Genomic DNA, 15158 nt, shown 5'->3' on the forward strand with positions numbered 1-15158 from the left:
TTAGAAGAGCCCAACAAGCTAGTCTCCATCAACTGCCCAGTCCATCAGGGTTAGCCATCATCGTCTTACAAGTGAGGAAACAGGTGAAGCTCAGAGAGGGAAGTGACCCATCCAAGATCCCACACCTGGAGCTAGGTCTCAAACTTAAATCTGTGGTCTGTGGCCTGACCTTCCTGTACTACATGCATCATTCAAGATATTATACAAGTGAAAAAACCTCAACTCAAGCTAATGCAGATAAGAGAAGAGATTTATTGATTCATATAGCTGGGAAATGGGGTATATGAGCTTCAGGTGAGGCTTGATCAGGGCTCCAGCTCCACTTCCCAGTTGTTCTCTCAGCTCCACCTTCCTTTGTGTCTCTATGAGCTTCATTCTTAGGCTGATTTCTCTCCTGGTGGCCGGATGATTTCTAACATCTGTCAAAAGAGAACTCTTCACGCATCCTCCCACAGATCCAGAAAGTTAGCAAGAGCATTCTGTCCCAGCATTCTAAACAAAACTCTGGAGATTGACTGTGACTATGTGTTTGGGTCACTCTTCCTCCAAATCAATTACTATGGCCAGGGACTGGGATGAGTGTCAGCCTCCCACAGAGGGTGGAGGAGGTGGGAAGCTGAGGGGATTGTTGAGTAAAAACTAGGATGGAGAGAGGGTACAGGGTGGTGTGTAGGTAATTGTTAAGACCTACCCACCACCCCACTATTCTTGAACTACTTACTCTAAGACAATTCTGAACACAGAGTACTGAATAAAATAGTCTCTCAGTTTCTCCATCTGTAAAATGGGTGAGCATCTAGACTATGTGTTCTCTAAGCCTTTATATGCAGGGTTGTTATTTATTTTTAATCAGTCACACCCTGGCTTATGATGCCATGTGAGTAGCTGGATTTATTGATATTTGAATGTCTGCCTTTGTCACACATGCCCAGGTCTGACCCCTCCCCTACCTCCTTCCCCGGATCCTCTCCAAGCTCTGCTCTGGATCCTCCTGAGAGATGTCTTTGCCCCGCTTAGGACCTGGCCCAAGCCCCTTGGCCAGGCACCGGGATCCTTGCAGCCCTGCCTCCTGCCCGCTGCCACAGCCACTGAGGCCAGCGGGAAGCATGGTTTCCCCTGCCTAGCCTGGATCATAGGCTCTTCCCAGACGCAGAGGGGAGTCAGCATTCTCCAACACTCAGATCCCTAAATGGAAATGGGAGTTGCTGAGGGAGGGACCCGGGGAAGGGCCAGTTGTCAAGTACCCATCCGCACTCTCACGGGGCCCCCAGCTGTGGGCCCTTAGACAGGCCCCTTCCCTCTCTGAGCTTCCAATCCTCTGTCTGTGAAATGGGGGACTGACAACTCTCACCTCATGGGTGGAGATGATGGCTGAACGTACAATCTGTACTCACAGAACACTCCCGCCCAGAGCCGCTGGCTGCTCCCCCACTGTCTCCCCCGCCTTCCCTTCTCTCCAGGCATCCTTTGTTCTGGCGCCCCCCTTCTCCGCAGGTCAGGCTGCACCCCACCCGCTGCAAACAGCTGACCCAGAGGGCCCTTTCCCAGACTCTGTGACTCGAACCCATGAACTTTGAAGGGAACTCAAGTGCTGCCGGCTGCCAGCATCTCAGAGGGGACCAGGGCAGGCGGGCAGCAGCCGCGGGGCCCTGGCCCGTCTGGGTTTCCATGAGCAGTTCAGGGCTGCTCCCGAAAACAAATGCAATGTGTATCTTGTCAGCCTCGTGCTGCAGATGTGTAAGATAAACCCTCGTAAATCTCTGTCCGGGGCCTGTTAGAAAAATGCTGAAAATCAGAGGAGCGTGGCAATGGCCACAGACCCACAGTCTTCCTCTGGTGTCTTCTCTCTCACTTGCTTCTTGCTCTGCCTCTGTTTCCCTCTTTATCTCTCCTTGACTCTGTCACCCTTTGTATTCTGTCTCCGTCTCTGAGGGTTCCCTCTCAATCTGTCTGTCCCTCCCATTTCCTCCCTGCTCAGCTCTCCCCACCCCATTAAGCAACAAGAGAGGCCCCAGCCTACCAGACGCCCACAGAGCACATATTTTAATGCAGCTTCACCATATTCCAGAGAAGCGGATGCGCCATGTATGACATTCCTCCCGCTCCTTAGAACAGTGATGAAACAGAGAGGGCTGGGCGAGGGGAAGGAGAGCGGAGAAGAAAGGCTCCTTGCTGGGGGAGGGGCCGCTCTTCCCAACAAAGCAGCCGGCGGCGGTACAAGGGCCTCTGTGTGACTGTGTGGTGCTGTGACATCTTTCTGCCCTGCGCTCCGGCCTGGGGAGGGCTGTGCGGCGGCTCAGCGGGAAAGGCCTGGTATTGGGAGACAGGCAGGAGACAGCAGGGGGTCCAGGGTCCCAGCCAGAGGGGTGCTGTAGGCGAGCACAGGGCTCTGCATCCAGCATTCTAATCCGGGCTCTGCTCCGCGGGCCCACGTGAATGCAGGCGGCTTTCAAATACTCACTCGTGCTGTGGTTTATTCCCTAACTCATTCATTTATTCAACAAGCATGTTTTGAGCCCTGAGCAGGTGTGACGTCTCTGGGTATGTGGCTAAACTAGGGGTTAATAATTATCAGAACAACACGGGGGCGTGTGAACAGGGTTGCCTGGGGATCCTGGCAGCTCTCCCAGAGGAGATGAGACATCTCAAGACTGAAGGATGGGAAGGATTTGGCCAAATGGAGTGGGGTGGGGATGGCTGTCTGAGGGGGCTGGAGGCGCCATGGAGGGCCCTACAGCTTACAGGAAAGAGGATGGGGTCTAAGAGGACAAGGGCCTGCCGAGGTCGGCAGGGTGGCAGAGGGTCTCCAAGGAGACAAGAAGGCTGCCTGCGTCCCAGCATCGACACCGTCACCATCAGCCAGGGCTCACCTTCAGATGCCAATGGGGGCAGGCGGAGGTCATGGGTAGGTGAGGCAGGCCGGGCAGTGGAGACCAGCACAGTACCCAGAGATCTGTGCTCATCAGAAGAGGACACCAGTGGAGGCCACGTCGGACTCAGCCCAGAGCTGCCAGACTATCCATGTTTTCATGAGATGTGAAATACGTGATCGGAGTTCACTGTATCCAGAAAGAAGAGGGTGACACAGAAGTTTGTAGCACTCTTTACCGTTCCCAGGAATCAATACAGCGCTTGGCTCCTCATGTTGGCCAAGCAACAAGGCAGTTCTGGGATTGCCAGTCTTCCCTGGTTGCCCTCTTCTGTTCTCAGACATCCTCATGGCTCTCTGCAGTCTTGAAGCACAGGAAACATGCCCACTGATGACTGACCTTTCCCACATGGAGTTGTTTTTAGTTTTATGGACATTGAGAGGTTGGAGATCTCCTGGGTCAGCTATTTCCTCTCTTACGGCTAAGGCGAGGGCTTCTTTGAGTGCCTCACCTTTCTAACATTTCATCAACTCACCCACTCAGCTTAGAATGTAGTCATCTCATCAAGGAGACAAAAGTGGCCTGTGGCAACTTTTGCAAGCAGAAACTTCTCAAACAGGATAACTGAGCTCTTACTGGAAGGATTAAAGGCAGCTTCCAAGGACAGGTAAGTTAGAGCACTCTTCACCCCTAAACAGCAGAGCGAGTGAAGGAACAAATGAGAGCATCGGGACACAAACAGAAGCACAACTAAAGCTTATTTAAAGAACGCACACTGAGGTTCTAGAAATGTGCTATGATTGGGCACAAGATTGACGGTGAGCTTCCTAGCAGCCAGTGTGAAGAGGGAATTTTGGTCAGTGACATAAATCACAATGATCATGCCATTTGAACAAACCAATTACCCAGGAGAATTATAGTAATAGCTAGAATCTGTTAGGTGTTTACTACCTCTCACAAGGGAGGCACTATTATTATCCCCACTAACAGGAAAGAAAAGTCCATAGCTTGCCCACAGTCATACACTTGGTGGAACAAGGGTTGGAATACAGACTGTGTAAACTCAGAGCCTCGGCTTTCATCCATCTTGTGGTTTTAAGAAAAGGATCTCTTCCAAGGATTCTCATACATGTGGACAGTGCGTAATAACCAACATTCTTGCAGTAAGCACAGAAGGAATGTCATGTTTTATCCCACCCCTCCACACATTTACACTTTCCTGCAACACACATTTCAGGTCCGCATGGTTCCCATGGAGAGTCTCTGTTCCCAACCGGCTGCCATCTGGCTGCCTCCGGGAAAGATTGGAGAATATTTGGAAAGGAAGGTGGACAATCTGTCTTTAAAGCAGTTCTTGCTCAACACTGTTTCTCTCACTGAGCTTTGGCTAAATATTGCCTCACTCATTCAACACATTTATCCTGAGGATGCGCGCTGCCAGGCACAGTCCTAAGCTCCAGTCCCACCACTATGAGCACAGCAGGCAGGATCCCCACCCTCATAAACCTACAGTCTTCCAGTAGAGACAAACATCAAACAAGTAAAAACACAGATAAAACACATTTTCACATATTAGGATAAGTCTGTGAATGAAGCTTAATGAAGGGGGCATGATTTCCACTGAGGCAGCGCAATGCAAGTGCCCTTGGAGGAAATACCATTTGATCTGGAAACTAAATGATGAGAAGAAACTGGCCAGGCAAAGGAGAGAGACGAAAGCCCTCCAGGTCGAGGGAACAGCATGGGCCAAGGCCCTGAGCAGGGACATGGCTGAGTGTCCCAGGGGCTGTGGCTTGAGTGTGTTGCTGGAACATGGTGGATGAGAGAGGAGAATGGTAGCAGATGAAACTGGCGAGATGAGTAGGGTAAAACTCGTTTTTGTCGTTTAAATTTGCTTGAAATTAGACCCCTGGCAACTGACTGGATTTCTATGATTCCGTGTTGTAGCTGAAAATAGGCATGCACAAGCAATTTGTTGGCTGGATGGATGGAGGGATGGAGGGATGGATGTATGGATGAATGGATGGGTTAAAGGCTGTGTCCTGAGAACCTCATGAAGTTATCTTGGGCAGGACGAATCGGCTGGGGGAGACAGGAGGTTAGAGCTCCATTAAGACACTTTTGTCCCCACCCAAGCAAAGGCAGAAAGGACGTTTTGGAGGAAGGTCCTTGAAGAAGATGTTAGCTCTGCTCTAAGAAAAGTCCTGTTTGGTCAAATGAAGGCACTAGGTTCAAAGAATCCAAAGGGGTCTCATCTGTTCCACAGAAGATTGGCTTTGGAGCAGGACATGTGAGGTCTATGGTGACCTTCCTGATCAGAGCAGACGAGCTAGAAGAAACACGGAGGGTCATAAGGGCACTATGTTACTTTGTGGTTTACAAAGCACTCTGACTGTGATCAAATGATGATGACGACCATGATTGTGGTTTGTTGCACACCTACTAGGTGCCAGACCCTGTGCTAAGCACTTCAAATGCATTTGCTCATGTAACTCCCACCACAGTTTTGCATAGGCTGTGCTATTCCCACTTTGTCCCCCCATCCCCATTTTGCAGATGAGGGTGCTGAGGTTCAGAGAGGTAACATAACTTGTCTAAGGCCACACAGCTCCCTCTCCACCTCTCCAATAAAAGCACCTCTTTTATTTGCAAAGCACCTCAGATACTTGGTACTGCTCACATCCACCTTCCCAGAGCACAGTTCTTAGTTGGCACCCGTGCCCATGGCATGCTAAGTGGATGCTGTGGTATTTCCAGGCATATTTGCCTGAGACAAAGGTAGGAGTGGGGAGGGATGAGGGTGAGGAGTGACTGGGACAGGATGAGGTTGAGCAGCACAGCAAGCAAGGAACCTTCTGGGCAAGGCTTTGATGCTGTTTGGTGAGTGACTGGTTCTCCTATTTAGTCTCATCCATAAACAAAGCCACGCACAAAAGCCATGTCCCCAAATTGCTTACCAGACACTGATAATCCCCAGGGGCTTTGTGAAATGTTTTGAAAGTTGCCCCAATAAAATTTCACTTAACTATAAGTTTAAAAAAATTATTCACCCAAAACAATGCAAATGAAAATAGCAGTGAGCTATGATTATTCTATCAGATGGGCAAGATGAAAAGGCATGATAACAGCCATGGTTGGAGGGGCGGGGTGAGATGAGCAGGGATTTCTCACACTAGGCTGAGGGAGCATTCATCGATAACATCTTTCTGGAGGGCAATTCAGTATTGCTCACTCACAGCTTTGGGATTGAGCATATGCTTTGACAGCCATTTCACTCTGGGGAATTTATTCATAGGAAAGAATTCAGAATATGCACCAAAGTGGTCCCCAAAGGGAGCAGTGGGGCTCTGGCACGCTGGAAGCTGCCAGCACTGGATTCTGAGGACCGTACCAACTTGAGGTCTTCAATTGCTTGAAATCAGCCACAGAGGAATGGGAAGATTTACACTACAGAAATGGACAAGCACTGCAAATCAGGGTCTTTCTCTCCCCTTGACAGTCTAACACTTACCAGTTTGACACACTGGGTGGTCAAGATGGTTTACAATTGGTAACAACTGATACGCCCAACAACTGGAAATCGGTTCCTATATAAGTGCAGCCCTCAGATAGAATAGTGTGTGAGAAGTATTGACTGATTGACATGGGAACACATGCTGGAGGGAGGCTGAGTGAAGAAGCATTTACAGAACGCTAGGTGCACTCTGATACCAAACACACACGTGTGCTCACACACACGCACACGCACACACATACACACACACACACACACACACACACACACCTTTCTATCACCACAGTTTGTCTGGAAGTCTCTCCAAGAAAACGTAGCATGTTATCTCTAAGGAGAGTAAAGAGGGCCCCTGGGCAGGGATGGAAGTTCACGCTTCACTGTGAACTCTTTCCACTGTAGAGACTTCACTAGGAGCATGCTTTCCTTATTGTTTCTCGGTCACTAAGTGTCCAACTCTTTGCGACCCCTGAGCTGCAGCACGCCAGGCTTCCCTTTGCTCAGACTCACGTCCATTGAGTCCGTGAAGCCATCCAACCATCTCATCCTCTATCACCCCCTTCTCCTCCTGCCCTCAATCTTTCCCAGCATCAGGGTCTTTTCTAGTGAGTTGATTCTTTACATCAGATGACCAAAGTATTGGCGCTTCAGCATAGTTCTTCCAATGAATATTCAGGGTTGATTTCCTTTAGGATGGACTGGTTTGATCTCCTTGCAGTCCAAGGAACTCTCAAGAGTCTTCTCCAGCACCACAGTTTGAAAGCATCAATTCTTTGGCGCTCAGCTTTCTTTACAGCCCAGCTCTCACATCCATACATGACTACTGGAAAAAAACGGTGACCGTTTACATTCTAAATGAGGACCAGCAGGGGGGCAACCAGGGCACTAGGCTTCCCTGGCATCCAACAAGCCAGGGTGTCCAGCTACGTGGAGCAACTGAAGGGCATTTCCCTGCCAGTCAGGGCCTGACAAAACGTGGGCCACTGGAGAAGGGGATGGCAAATCGCTTCGGTATTCTTGTTTTAAGAACCCAACGAACACAATGGTTTCCTTAAGCCTTTTTAAAAACACATTCATCAAAATTGTATTCTGCACATTTCTAACTCCAATACAGAAACAAGACTGGACATATATGCTAAAATGTTAGCAGGACTCTCTCTGAGACTGTGGAGGACTTTTTAAAGTTTTATTTATTTTTTGTGTTTCCTTTTCTTCACTTTTCTGCATATGGGTACAACATTGTATTTCAGTCAGAGAAATGGCACCCCAATTCACCTGTTCCAAGAGGAACAAGGGGGAGATGCAAGAATGAGGATCACAGTTCTAATGGAACAAAACAAGATTTTATGGTGATGACAGGGAAAATGGCGCCCCAGCTCCAGAGCCCTGAGGGGAAGTTGGCAAAACCCCTGAGTCCAAGTAAAGACTGGCACCGCTGGACTCCCACTATAGGGTGTCTGGGGCAGATCTGAGGTCAGGGAATTTAGTGACTAGTCTCTTTTGCATGGGTTTTGAGAAGCGAGGACGGGAGGGTATTTACAGGAGGGAGGGTCAGGCTTAGGAAAGCCTAGGCCTCTCTTGGGGAGGAATTGAGATTTGCAAGCCTGGGGCGGTGAGTAGGCAGGATGGCTTTGTGATCAAATACGCATGCATGTGTTCATTCATTCATTCAGTGAATTCTTCATTCGTAGTTCCTAGGCAATTTCTCTGAGGCAGACCCAGGTCAAATACCTGACAAGTGGTTGTGTCTAAGCCTTGAATCACAATGAAAACATTTCCCATTTAGCAGTGCAGGAAACTGATGCCAGGGAAGTAAGGTCCCTTGCCCAGGGGTTTCTTTAGATGCAGATTCTCTGATGCTGGAGGGCATGCCTGCCTTCTAGACTTGAGGGACTCTTGCAGGACGGCCATGGCTTAGAGATAAAATCGGTCTTTGGAAATTCACTTTATCTTCCCTTCTCCACTCTCTCTTTGGCAGCAAACCCGCTGACCCTGCTATACACAGATGAATGAGGAGGCGCTGCCCCTAAGCACACCCTGAAGCCAGGCAGGGCCCAGAGGGGTCCTGTCCCACAGGGGAGGGAGAGGGCAGCTGTCACATGGCCCCTCCTGCTGCCCTCTGTCCTGCCTGTGACCTACACTAGGCAGCCCCACCCCAGCACCCACACCACCAAGGTCCCGGGGACGGAGCCTGCAGGTGAGACAGTGAGCCTGGGCTCCAGAACCTGCAAAGGCCTCGTGCTGCCTCAGCTTGGCCTTCAGTCCCAGCCCAACATGCAGCTGGTGATCGTGAATCCCAAAGCTTGAAGCATAAACCTGGCCTCCCGCCCTCCTGCTACTCAGCCACCCCGGTTCAGGCCAGCTGTCTGCCCAGAGGCAATAGTTGTAGTAGAGAGAAGGGGCTTTGGATCAGCCAAGCCTGTGCCAATCCCGGCTCTACCACTTACTAGCTGTGCAATCTGGGCAACTCAGTTAACCTCTCTGAATCTCGTTCTGCCCAAGATCCTGGGCCTGAAAAAGGCATTAGAGCATGGGGTTAATGATGGTCATTGATCACAGCCAGCCAATGCAGGGACTTCTGCCCACAATAGAGGAACAGAATCTGGATTGACCCTCCCACCCGAAACAAACAAAACAGGACACAACACACAAAATAACAGTTCTCAAGGCACTGGGCAGGAGGCAACAGTGAGCCTGGAGTGTCAGGAAACAGACAAGGACAAGCCCACTGCTTTGAGAGTTCCCAGATCACAGCCTGGGGTAGAGGGAGGGGTGGGAGCCCCACAGATCCTGATGGTCTCGCTGAGTTGAAGACATCAAATTGAGAGCCCTGGGAGTCCCAAGTGGCTAGAGTTACCAGCAGAGAGTATTGGATGGGAGGGTACTCCAGAGAAAGAGAGAGATCCAGAGAAACTCAGAAGGCCTCGCTTGCATACTCAGCTGAGTTGACCAGTACACACAAGTGGTAAACTTTTCATCTCTGAGCTGGGGAAAGAACCATCCAAAAGGATTAGATGGAGCAGTGGGTATTTATACTGGGGCAGGAAGAGTGCCTGTTCTCAGCACCCAGACTGGCAGACGACACAGTGCACAGAGCATCGTGCCTGCATGATACGTAGAAGGACCTTACCTTACTAGCAGAACAGCCAGTCCTAATTCCTGAGCACTGCTCTAGCCCGGCCTGACAAATCTTAAAAGCAAGCCCTGAAAGGATGAAATGGCTTCTAAATAATTTCACCCCAGGACTTAGGAACATAAAAATAATCTATTCCCAGCAAGGTAAAATTCACGATGTCTGCCATCTAATCACAAATGTCCAGGCAAGCAAAGAGGCAGGAGAATAGGATCCATAGTAAGAAGTGTCAGTCAACGAAAGCTGACCCAGAACTGACATGAATGTAAGAATGAGCAGACAAGGACATTGAAACAGTTATTATAACTGCATTCCATATGTTGAAAAAGTTAAACAGAGACTTGGAAGATATAAAACAGACTTCTAGAGATGAAAACTACCATGTCTGAGACGTTGCACTGGATGGGCTCCATGGCAAAAGATTCGTGAACATGGAGACATCAGTAGAGACTACCAAAAATGAAACACAAAGAGAATAGAGAATATTTTTTAAAGGATAAAAAAAATTTTAAAGCTAGTTGTGGGGCAACTTCAAGCTGCTTGATACACATGTAATTATGGGCGTAAAGGACAAAAAATATTTTTAAAAATAATGGCCCCAGATTTCCCAACCAAGGATCTAACAGCTAATGCTTTCCAGGTGGTTTTCTTGTGCCAAGTATCATTCTAAGTACTTACACAGATTGAACTCACCTACTTCTTATGGTCCTATAAAAGCCATGTAATTCTTGATTTATCCCCACTTTGAAATCAAGACACAGAGGCCCAGAGGGTTAACCAATGGCCCAATGTCACACAGCTAATGAGTGGCTGAGCCCATCCCGGAACCCAGGAATTTCACATACTATTCAAATCTCGGCCCTGCCATTTCTGAATGTTTTCCACATCAGTAAACAGCATGCACCTATTTTTTAAGTGGCTGCATAATATTCCATTGCTAGCATTTATTTCACAAATTCCTCATGGCTGAAATGTCGCCTCTAATTTTTCACCATGATGAAGAATGCTTCCTAGGATGTGTACAGAGCTGAAGGTGGTGGCCCTTGCCTGATTATGTTCCTCAGTTTCTCAAAGTGGGGCAACAGGGGCAGAAGCAGGCGCATTTTGAGGGCTTTGCTGCATATTGTCAGCTTGTCCACAGATAGTCTGTACAACCCCCCAAACCCCACCACTGGCTCCCTGTTCTGCCTTGGGTAAATGAGCTAACCTGTCTGAGCCTCAGTGTCCTCATCTATTAAAAAAGAGAGCATAGCATCCCCTGCCTCTCAGGGCTGTTGTGAGGATTAAATCAGACAGCAGATGCCAAGTGGCCGTCACGTCACACCGCGTGGTATGTAGAAGGTGCTCCTTTTCTACGACATGAATGGTGCCTCCTTGGTGCCTCCTTAGAACAGACTTGTGCTGGGGGGCGTGGGAGGAGCCCAGAGGTGCCCTCCGGCTCTGGGGCCAGCCCCCACGGGTCTCCCTCAGAGAACCCAGGGCTGCTTTGAGCATCTCCAGCTGGAACCTTCCCCTCCTGATCCGTCTGCTGACTCATGGTCTCGCCCGAGCTGTGGAAAAACACTTCTTTTCTTTCCATGTGGGTCCCTCCCTGCTTTTCTATCAGCTTCTTTCACGTAGAAGACGTTTCACTTCATAGGTAAAACACAAAATCCCCCAGCCCTCCCCACAGGGACACATGCACACGCGAACTGTGGCTCCCCACCCCCGAAGCATCCCCCCAGGGACCTATTATGACCTCAGAGCTATTTTTGCACAGAGACTCCTAAAGAGCACAGATAATGCACAGGGCGATGCTAACAGCACAACCGCGGGCGCTGTGCGCGCTTGCACACCCGTACCCCCAGCTGGTCCCGCTCCACTGGCCAATCCCAGCATGGCTTCCTCAGTGGTAACGGGACTGGACCCCAAACAAGGATTTCCGGACTCAAACATCATTTCCCACTAAATCAGATTCACAAGGGAATGCCTTCCCTTTTCGTCCTCCTCCCAAGAACACAGCTTTTAAAAATATGGTGTTAATGGGATTTTAAAAGCCTACTAGCTAATGTGGCAGAGAAAGCAATGGCAATCCACTCCAGTACTCTTGCCTGGAAAATCCCATGGGCAGAGGAGCCTGGTGGGCTGCAGTCCATGGGGTCTCGAAGAGTCGGACACAACTGAGCGACTTCACTTTCACTTTTCACTTTCATGCATTTGAGAAGGAAATACAACTCACTCCAGTGTTCTTGCCTGGAGAATCCCAGGGACAGGGGATGCTGGTGGGCTGCTGTCTATGGGGTCGCACAGAGTCGGACACGACTGAAGCGACTTAGCAGCAGCAGCAGCAGCAGCTAATGTGAAGAGAGAAAGATCCTGGGAGAAACATGTTCTCCTGATGGATTAAATTACAAACACTTGCAGTGAGGAGGGGACGAGTGTTTACTGAGCGCATACTGTGTGTCGGGCACAGGGTCAGCATCTGCCACCAACCGCTCACCTCCAAGGCAGAAGGCAGCTGTGGTGATCTCCCAGGTGAGCGCTCTGAGGCCCCCAGAGGCCACAGGACTCCCCGGGCCACACGGCAAGCTGTGTGTGGGCCACGAAGGTGGGCCCAGGTGACTCAGATATGAGGGACAAATCCCCTCCTCTTGGAGTTCAGTAGGTGGAGTGGGTCCTTTGTGGAAACCGCTGCCCCCGGTAGCCAAGTCTGGGCTCTTCCCAGCCTCCTCTCATCCATCTGAATCCCTCTGCATAACTCAGCTCTGTGCACATAGTAGGTCCTTCCTGTCTAATGATTTCTGTGCTCCGTTCATCCTTTCCTTCATTCATCCAGCCAGCATTCATTGAATACCTACTACGTGCTGGCCCTGTGCTGAGTCAGGGATGCGGCACTAAACAAATGATTACATTGCTGCCTATAAGAGCTCACTTTCCCTCTATGAGCTCACTTTGCCAATAAATGTCTGTCTAGTCAAGGCTATGGTTTTTCCATTAGTCATGTGTGGATGTGAGAGTTGAACTATAAAGAAAGCTGAGCGCGGAAGAATTGATGCTTTTGAACTGTGGTGCTGGAGAAGACTCTTGAGAGTCCCTTGGACTGCAAGGAGATCCAACCAGCCCATATTAAAGGAAATCAGTCCTGAATATTCATTAGAAGGACTGATGCCGAAGCTGAAACTCCAATACTTTGGCCACCTCATGCGAAGAACTGACTCATTGGAAAAGACCCTGTTGCTGTGGAAGATTGAAGGCAGGAGAAGGGGATGACAGAGGATGAGATGGCTGGATGGCGTCACTGACTCGATGGACATGAGTTTGAGTAAGCTCCAGGAGTTAATGATGGACAGGGAAGCCTGGCGTGCTGCAGTCCAGGGGATCACAAAGAGTTGGACACAACTGAGCGACTGAACTGAACTGAACTATAGACTAGTCTCTGCTTCAAACCTCAGTTCCCACCTTTGTAAAGTGGGGACCAAAATAAAACCTGTCTCACAGGCTTGTTGGAATATCCCGAGGAGGAAACAGCTGGGTAGCCATGCCTGGAGTGTGAATAAGTGGCCTATGAGGGTTAGACGTGGGGACTATGTCCAAGACACCCTAGTAGAAAGAATGAGAGAGGCAGACATTTCTACTAAGGCTCTCAATGAGCAGGAAGTACAGAGAGCAGAGCAACATTCAAGAAGGAGGTAGATTTTCCTAAAGACAACAGTGTGTGGTCATAGCCTGGGTTGGCAGGGAGGCAATAAGTAAATAACCTCATGAATACATGCATACTTGTCCCCTTGAGAAGCTTCACAAAGGAAAAGGATTTGTGTGGCAGAGGGCAAGATAGGAGACAGAAGGAATAAAGGCAAGTCTTCCTTGAAGTCTGAAGACTGTACCTAGGAGAACAGGGAGTGGTGGGAAGGATTCCAGGACAAGAAAACAGGATGAAAAAGATCAGGGGCTTAGAGGGAGCAGATCCCATGGGCAGAACCAAAAGAGCTGAGATAAAGTCAGATGAGCAGAGGTCAGGTCATGTAGAGCTCAATGGACCATAGTGGAGAACTGGGGTTTGATCCCAAAATAACAGGAAACCACTTAAGTGTTTTAAGCAGAAGTGTGACATCATCAGATGTGTGGGGAAGACACTCCAGGTGCTGTGAAGAGAAAAGGTTAATGCATGTGGCAGCTTTAGTTTGCATGTGACTGTCTCTTAGCTTGGAGGTACTGCTTTGATCAGGCTGACTGGGAAGGTATAAGGCACTGGGGCAACAACCACACAGGATGGTCTTTAGGAAAATCTACCTCCTTCTTCGGAGAAGGCAGTGGCACCCCACTCCAGTACTCTTGCATGGAAAATCCCATGGATGGAGGAGCCTGGTGGGCTGCAGTCCATGGGGTCGCTGAGGGTCGGACATGACTAAGCGACTTCACTTTCACTTTTCACTTTCATGCATTGGAGAAGGAAATGGCAACCCACTCCAGTGTTCTTGCCTGGAGAATCCCAGGGACGGGGAAGCCTAGTGGGCTGCCGTCTATGGGGTTGCACAGAGTCGGACACGACGGAAGCGACTTAGCAGCAGCAGCAGCAACCTCCTTCTTGAATGTTGCTCTGCTCTCTGTACTTCCTGCTCACTGAGAGCCTTAGTAGAAATGTCTGCCTCTCTCATTCTTTCTACTAGGGTGTCTTGGACATAGTCCCCACGTCTAACCCTCATAGGCCACTTATTCACACTCCAGGCATGGCTACCCAGCTGTTTCCTCCTTGGGATATTCCAACAAGCCTGTGAGACAAGTTTATTTTGGTCCCCACTTTACAAAGGTGGGAACTGAGGTTTGAAGCAGACGATCAAATTCCCCAGGTCATTCACTGGCTTCCAGGAAGCAGAACAAGAATAAAGAAAAGTTCTAGTGGGCCAGTTCTTTAGGTCTTGGCATTAGTTGTAAAATAAACTCGTACTGGTGGTCCAGGGGTCAAGAATCTGCCTTGCAATACAGGGGACGTGGCTTCAATCCCTGGTCTGGGAAGATCCCACATGCCATGGAGCAGCTAAGCCCAGGCAGCACAGCTACTGAGCCCACACGCTGCAGCTACAGAAACCCACAAACCTACAGTCCATGCTCCACACCAAGAGAAGCCACTGCGATGAGAAGCCTAAAAACCGCAACGAAGAGCAGCCCCCACTTGCCGCAACTAGAGAAAGCCCAGGCACAGCAACAAAGACCCACCATAGCCAAATGAATAAATAAACCTTTAAAAATAAATAAATAAACTTGCACATCCCGAAAGAGCATGAAGGAACCACATACCCACCTGACTACAGCCTGATGCCCCCTGGTTACTGCTGAGTATCTGGGCTGTGGGCTCTCCAAGGACAGGGACCTTCCTTATCCACCAGTAAGCAGTCCATAAATGACTGGATAAAATATCGCAACAGCTTCTTCATGGGGGTGCATATCTCCACTCTCTGTCCTCCAGTCCCTCTGCCAGCCTGCTCGAAATCCCTCCACGGTTCCCTATTAATCTAGAGTAGCCGGAAAACTCCCAGGCCCAGGGCTCTCCCCAGCCAGTCTCGAACTCACCCTATGAAGTCTTGTGTTCTGGGTAAGCAGTGTTTGAAAAGCCATAAAAACATCAAGCAACGTTGTAAATAGGAGAGCTCAGGAATGAGATCTGGGT

The 15158-nt window shown here is 49.5% G+C and overlaps 1 long non-coding RNA gene across 1 annotated transcript; it reads right to left on the reverse strand.

The window, feature by feature from the left end:
* Positions 1-229: 229 nt before the first annotated feature.
* Positions 230-1237, reverse strand: LOC123330607. The gene is made up of 2 exons (XR_006546631.2): positions 951-1237; positions 230-419 (listed from the first exon to the last, which is right to left on the reverse strand). It is a non-coding gene; the product is annotated as an uncharacterized LOC123330607 (long non-coding RNA).
* Positions 1238-15158: the final 13921 nt, after the last annotated feature.

This window comes from Bubalus bubalis, chromosome 19, assembly GCF_019923935.1.
Source record: "Bubalus bubalis isolate 160015118507 breed Murrah chromosome 19, NDDB_SH_1, whole genome shotgun sequence".
NCBI lineage: Eukaryota > Metazoa > Chordata > Mammalia > Artiodactyla > Bovidae > Bubalus > Bubalus bubalis.